Source organism: Dioscorea cayenensis, chromosome 11 (assembly GCF_009730915.1).
Source record: "Dioscorea cayenensis subsp. rotundata cultivar TDr96_F1 chromosome 11, TDr96_F1_v2_PseudoChromosome.rev07_lg8_w22 25.fasta, whole genome shotgun sequence".
Lineage (NCBI taxonomy): Eukaryota > Viridiplantae > Streptophyta > Magnoliopsida > Dioscoreales > Dioscoreaceae > Dioscorea > Dioscorea cayenensis.
This window is the reverse complement of record NC_052481.1, coordinates 8269676-8277321: the sequence shown is the minus strand read 5'-3', so window position 1 is coordinate 8277321 and position 7646 is coordinate 8269676. Positions and strand designations below refer to the sequence as shown.

At 40.4% G+C, this 7646-nt stretch overlaps 1 non-coding gene across 1 annotated transcript; it reads right to left on the bottom strand.

Moving 5' to 3' along the window:
* Nucleotides 1-6261: 6261 nt before the first annotated feature.
* LOC120272903 lies at nt 6262-6368 on the bottom strand. The gene has a single exon (XR_005540436.1). It is a non-coding gene; the product is annotated as a small nucleolar RNA R71 (small nucleolar RNA).
* Nucleotides 6369-7646: the final 1278 nt, after the last annotated feature.

The window sequence follows — 7646 nt, the reverse complement described above, 5'->3', positions numbered from 1 at the left end:
CCACCCTAGCCGGGTGCGCCGGAAAGGGAGCTATCTTAAAGGATGTGTGAAGCTATTACCATCTTTTTGTTTTCTTATGTTTTGTAGTTAAATAAGTCCCTTATACTTGGAATATTGAGGAGTATACACTGGGTTTACTTGAGTGAGTTCACACACAGACGATCTCTGGTTTGTTGTCGTTTTAGACGATCTCTGGTTTGTTGTCCTTTTTTATTCGTGTTTTTAGCTAGAGCATTAATTTCTCGTATTTAGTGTTAAAACTTCCCTAACTTGTAGAATGCTCTCCTTACATGCTTTGATGAACCTAAGGCTAAGAACTTTCAATGTTTCCTTCTTCTATGCTCATATGTTACTTTTGCTTGAGGATAAGCAAAAGCTTAAGTGTGGGGATGACAAGATCCCGTTGCGTATATCCCGACAAGTCCCTTTCGGTTTGTCGAGTAATAATCCCGAGTGGCGGTGTATCGAATCCCAGGGGAGTAGGGGAGTAAAGACACTTAATTCGATTTTAGCTATGTGGAATATCAACAATGATAAGTGTGACAATGATTCAATTCTCAACAATTAAAAAAAACAAGTAAGAGATCAAAAGTAAGGAGGAGGTAAGGCAATCGATAAAAGATGGGGAGTACTCGGATGATGCTTCACCTAGGATAATCGCTTCAAGTGCAAGAACTCTCTATTATGCTTCCTAATCAATGCAATGGTGAGTTGTCGAAATCCTTACATACATAGTCCCAAATCTAAGGTCAACTATGCTAACTCTATTCATGTCCCGGAGGAGAGATTAAATAACCTCTCAACTTCACACTCGAATAAAGTTCCAATGAGCTCTAGGGAGTTCCGGTGATAAATCTCTTCCTAATTATAGACCCTAACCCTTTGGTCGAGCGGAAGGTCCCCTAACCACAATTAAGACCTAGATACTACAAGATCCCTCAACGCTTCACTCTGTTGCACTGCCCAACTAAGCCCCGATGGAGATTCATCCCTTAGACCATTCACTCTATTGTAGCGCAAAGAACTCGAGGAGCGTAGGGTAGAATCTATCACGTCGGGAGGGAAAGGGGCGCTCACTGTGCCTCTCGACTCACCCTCTCAACCCTCTCCAACCTAGGGTTTGTCTAGCAGTGCGTGGTGTGTCACTCACTCACAAGGTTACCAATAAGAACTCTCAACCCTAGTGTCACTCTAGGGGAAATGTTCATACAATCAAGCATTCAAGGTTGGAACTCACAATAAACATCAATTTATTGAAAGCATAATAAAGAAATTTCAATGAAATGAATACATCACGGGGTTCATAATCACCCAAGTACCCACTAGGGTTTAGCTCTCCATGGAGCTAAGTACAATCAAAAGAAATTGAATGTAAAAGCAATGAATCCATAAAGAAACCCCGTCGATGGTCATGCCGATGGTCTTGTGGAGAGTCCTCTACTCGTCGTAAGGGATCCTTTGTCCAGCCTAGGATACACCTCATTTGGATCGATGCGATGAAAGCTCTCCCAATAACCTTCTTCCAAATAACGGCGATGTCGGAGCCATAGAACCTTTCAAAACCCTAGCCAATACCCCTCAAAACCCTAGCGAAGTCCTCTCTCAGAGTTGGGGAAAAAGATGGAGAAAAGAATACCAAAATCGGGGTTGAATCGGCTTTAAATAGGGATGGAATCGGGCGACTCCACGGGCGTGGAAGGTACTGCGCCCGTCTGAATTTCCACTGCAGGCGTGGATAATTTCCACTGCCTTGAGTGTAATTCTCGTTTCTCAGTTCTCGACCCGGGCTGTGAGCAGTCTTTGCTCTGATATATACATCAATGTTGCTACAGTCTTCAACCTGAATAACTTCCTAATTCCATATTTTTATCGGGGTAATGCAAATGGGCACACGTTTACGTCGTGAATCACTTGCTTCATTGATATACATGTTGGTGGAGCTCTTCTTCTTATGTGCATAAGTCGGAATGCTCGAGGTGTGGCCTTTGTGCCCCTCAAATGGATGTGCTCACTCGAATCTGAGGAGGTTTAGCTTCTACCTCTAGCATCTCACAATTGACCTATGTCTTCATGTTTGACCCTTAGCAAGATTACCTCCAAAATAGGTGCATTATAATCCACATTGGCCTATTTCCTTCATACTCGGCCTCACAACCCTACACGCATAAAAGTAAGATAAAAACACACATATTAGTGTAAAAACCTAGAAAAGTAATGCTCAACATAAGGAATGAACACTTACGCATTCATATCGCTGACAAGCACTTATCGGGAGTTTGATAAGTGCACATGTGTAAGAATGTGATAATTTTTCCTATGATGAGCATACTATCATTTACAAAGTGCTAATACATATGTATTTGTATTCTTTTTGCGCATGTAGCATTGTGAATGTAGTATTAGAAAAGAAGCCAAAAAGTAGATCATGAACGCACTATTGAGTGGAATCTTGGAAGGAACAAACACGAAGACACAAGTGGGGCACGAAGATAGTCACATTTGCGTATCCCAACTTGTGCATTGATAGCAAGATCTTTAATAATGAGGCCTTTGATTAAAGAAGAGTTGTAATCTATGGCATAAACATGTGCCCGTTTATGTTAGGTCAATGAAAAGTGTGGAATTGGGAGTGTTTTTGCAGAGAACTGTGGCAGGTACTGTAGCAAATCATTGTATCAATACACTGTAGCAGTTATTGTTCACAGTCGGCCGAAAATCAGGTTTCAAAAGAATCCACACGGGCATATGGAAATTCCCCATGCCTATGGGGAAATTCCAAAGGCCCATGTGAAGAATCCATAGGGACATGTGGAAGCCCGATTCTAGCCGTATTTAAGCCGCGATTTAACCCGATTTTTTGTATCCTTTTCATCATTTTTCCTATCTTTTATCCAACTTTTCAGAGGCCGATGGCTAGGGTTTAGAGAGGCTTTGGAAAGGCTTTTTTAGTTATTCTATAACTTCGACACTGTGTTTCTCTTGGAAGATATTTATTAGGGGAGCTTTCATCGGCACCGATCCAGCGAGGTGTGCCCTAGGCTTGACAAGGGGACCTTTGGAGAGGACGAGGCCACCCCATAAGACCATCGACATGAATACCATGGGGGTTTACTATGGATTTCTTGTTTTTACTTTTGATTTCATTATTGATTGTATCGTACTCCATGGAGAGCTAAAACCTCTAGTGGGTACTTTGATTTTGTAAACCCTAGGATGGTTTTTGTTTCATTGACCTTTTATTATCCTTTCCTTAATTGATGTTTCTAATTGAGTTTTAATCTTGAATGCTTGTTAAATGATTTCTCCCTTAGAGTGACACTAGGGTTGAGAGACCATCTTGGTAACCTTTGTGGATGAGTGACACACCATGAGGGCTAGACAAAGCAAGGTTGGAGAGGGTCAAGAGGATGAGTCGGGAGGTAGTGGAGCATCCCTTTTCCCCTCCAATGTGATTTATCCTGTCTCCACGTTCCAAGAGTTCTTTGCAGTCATAATAGAGTGAATGGGTTAAGGGATGACCTCAGCTGGGTTTTTAGTATACGAGGTAATGGGTGAAGCATTGAAAGTGACTTTAGCACCTAGGGGCTCGATTGCGATTAGGGTCATTCGCTGGACCAAAGGGTTAGATCTATATATTGGAATAGGGTTTATCACTTGGAATCCCTAGAGTATCTTGGAAATCTACATAGTGTGAGGTGTTGAGATTGATTGATTTCTCTACCGGGACATAGTATAGAGTTAGTCACAGTTGACCTTAGGTTTGGGACCATGTGTTTAAGGATTTTCAAGACTCATTAAGCGTCAATTAGGAGATATAATAGTTGATTTTGCACTTGAAACAATTGCCTTAGGTTGAACAATATCCGAGTACCCCACTTATATTTATTGCCTTACCTCTCATCTATTTGTGCTTCTCTCTTTCTTGTTTCTTTTATTTATGCTTTCATTACATTTTATTAAAAAAATCATTATTCCGTCTGCGCTTAGTTAGATAGCAATCTTGGTATTTTTATTCTTTACTCCCTGTGGATACGATACCCACTCATCTGGGATTTATTACTTTGACAAATCCGTTTACTTGTGGGTCACTTGCAAGGGGTGTTGTCAAGGAGTTGGCGTTTAAAGATACTTTGCACTTTGCTATTTTATCCATTCATCATTCATTCTATTTCATATTTTCTTATTCTATCATCGTTCTGATTTTTTTTTGTTACAGTTCCATGTTATGACCCGAGGGAACCCGTCACAAATGTTTGAAGGAGATCCTAAGCTTGAGCGTACACTTAGAAGAAGAGGAAAGGAATCTGTATAAGAACCATCAATCCGAGCTGAAGTAGAAGGTCAGGGCTCAGATAATATGGCAGAACAGAATGAGCAACAGAGAACACTTTCTGACTATGGCAGACCATTAGTTTTGGCACACAATCGAGTATTGTGCGGCCCCCGATTATAGCTCTAAACTTTGAGCTGAAATCGGCATTCATCCAAATGATTCAACAGTCAAGGTAGTTCAATGGTTTGACCGATTGATTGCTTCCCCACAAGTGTACGGGATCGCTAAGTAATACCTCATGTAAAGACACGACGATGGTATTCCATGGGGTTAAGGATCTCCTATTACTCTTTCTCTGCTTATTATCTTACCAACAACTTAAGTGAAGGGATTTACTCTACAAGATGCAGTTCAAGCTAAATATATGTTTAAGAACAAATTAGACAGAACAAGCAATGAGCAAGCAAGAATAACAATGAAATGCAAAGGCCTATGGATGCGGATCCCCTTAAGGGGTTATCATGATACATGGATGATGAACAAAAGATGTAAGGGTAATTTGGACCGAGAGATTTCTAGATTAGAACAACCCCAACTTCTTGGCGTGTTGAACCCTAATCCCATACGAATATTGAAAGGAATTTCATCCAAATCCACATTCCTACAATTGCATTAAGAACAAGAAAATCTCAAAATAGGGTCAAACTCATCCTAAATTTACCCATAAAACACGAAGGGTTACCAACACCCAATTTCTTAGTGTGTTGATACAAGTATCCCCTTCTAATCCATTCACGATCTAATACATGCGAGTAGGTCACATCTACATGTACAACTCATAAAAGAACCACGGATTTCGTCTTAGTGTAGCTCTTAGCATGAAAATAATGGATTAAATCTCAAAATAACCCAAGCATGGAATTAACAAACAATCATCCAAAATACATGATAAAACCCGCCAAGGTTCATTGACATCCGGTTGCCTTGGGAGTCTAGTGTGTCATGATACCACAACAAGCAACAAAGTCAACTAAAACACAAATCAAACTCATAAATGATACCCCTAGAAGAAATGGTGAAGGAAGAGGTAGAAAATGTGCCGAATGACACTTTCCCCGCCATAAGAATGCCGAATGACGCTTCCTCTAGCTGTGGGTCTCCTTCCTTCAAATAGTTGTCGATTTCCCCTTTGAATGATGATGTCTTCTTTCCTTGAGAACCCTTGACCTTTCCCTTGGATGATCTCGTTGTTTCATGGCCCTTCTTCCTCTTTCCAAGGTTGCTTAAGGTCTCACAAGAAGTTTCCTAGAAGCCCTCTCCAAATCCGTCCAAAAAGTCCCTCATTCTTCCCTAGAAATTTGGATTTATACCTTTCACATCATACAGGCCATATGGGGGTTGTATGGGGGCTGTATGCCACTCATAACCTAGATTTTTGCTTTATATGGGGGGTATACAACCTACATACAGACTCCATATGGGCTGTATAGGGGCTGCATGAAGTTCTGGATAGGCTGCTTCAAACAAATCCGGTGCTATAGTGTTTGCTACAATGACATCGCTGCATCAACTCTGCTATAGTAAATTCGGGACTGTATTCTTTTTTTTTACGCAAATGATATCCTTGTGTTCTGCATAGCTTCCCCGTACCTGACAAAGAAAATAGTATACGATTAAGTACAAAACATATATCAATCCTCAATAATATGCATGCAAAGTGTGTAAAATACATATAAGCAAAAACCTACAATTAGACACTTATCACCGATGAGGATCCGAACAATCATATTGTGATCTTCTTGGAAGTTTGTGATATGTTGAAGATTAATGGAGTGTCAAATGATGCTATTAGATTGAGGCTTTTCCCATTATCTCTCAAAGGAAAAGCCAAGCAGTGGCTTCATTCATTACCAAAGGCTTCCATCATGACTTGGAATGAAATAGTCGAAGCCTTTCTTACGAGATACTTTCCACCGAGAAAGTTAGCAAGGCATCACAATGAAATATCCTCATTCATATAGATGGAGCTTGAATCATTATTTTAGACATGGGAGCGATTTAAGGACCTCTTGCAGAAGTGTCCACAACACAGTTTCACCAACAAGATGATCATTCAAACTTTTTACAACGGGTTGAATCCAAGTACAAGACAACTTCTAGATGCTGCTGCAGGAGGTACAATGGGGAACAAGACCCATGATGAAGCACGATAATTGGTAGAGGAAATAGCCATGAACAACTACTAGTGGAGTATGCGGGAAAGGAAGAAAGTGGTTGGACTCCATGAAATTGATGTAGTTTCTTGTGGGTACTTGGATTTTGTAAACCCTAAGATGCTTTTCATTTCATTGGCCTTTTATTATCCTTTCCTTAATTGATGTTTTTAATTGAGTTCTAATCTTGAATGCTTGTTGAATGATTTCTCCCTTAGAGTGACACTAGGGTTGAGAGTCCATCTTGGTAACCTTTGTGGATGAGTGACACACCATGAGGGTTAGGCAAGGCAAGGTTGGAGAGCGTCAAGAGGGTGAGTCGAGAGGTAGCGGAGCATCCCCTTTCCCATCTGATGTGATTTATCCTACCTCCACATTAAAAAAGTTCTTTTCGGTCATGGTAGAGTGAATGGGCTAAGGGATGACCTCCAGCGGGCTTAGTTGACCTAGAAAGCGGAGTGAAGTATTGAAATGACTTTAGCACCTAGGGCTCAATATCCTCTAGGGGTATTTCGCCTAGACCAAAGGGTTAGATCTATACATTAGAATAAGGTTTATCACTTGCAATCCATAGAGTGTCTTGCAAGTCTACAGCAAAGTGAGGTGTTGAGATTTATCGATTTCTCCGTCCCGAGACATAGTGTAGAGTTAGTCACGGTTGACCTTGGGTTTGGGACCCTTTTTTTAAGGATTTCCATGACTCATTAAGCGTCAATTAGGAGATATAATAGTTAATTTTGCACTTGAACCAATTTTTATAGGTGGAACAATATCCGAGTACCCCACTTCTATCAATTGCCTTACCTCTCATCTATTTGTGCTCTCCTTTTCTTGTTTCTTTTATTCTTGCTTTCATTACATTTTATCAACAAAATCATTATTCCGCCTTCGCTTAGTTAGATAGCATTCTTGGTATTTTTATTCCTTACATCCAGTGGATACGATACCCACTGACTTGGGATTTATTACTTCGACAAACCCATGCACTTGCGGGTCACACGCAAGGGGCATTGTCAGTGTGTCAATTATAAGGTAATATCGCAAAAATCAAATAACATTAAAAGGGCATGTGGTAGCAATAATATATTTGCGATATATATTCTAATTGTTTCAATGAGCATCGTAATTTTATTAAAAGGCGTAGAAAATTACCTTTTAAT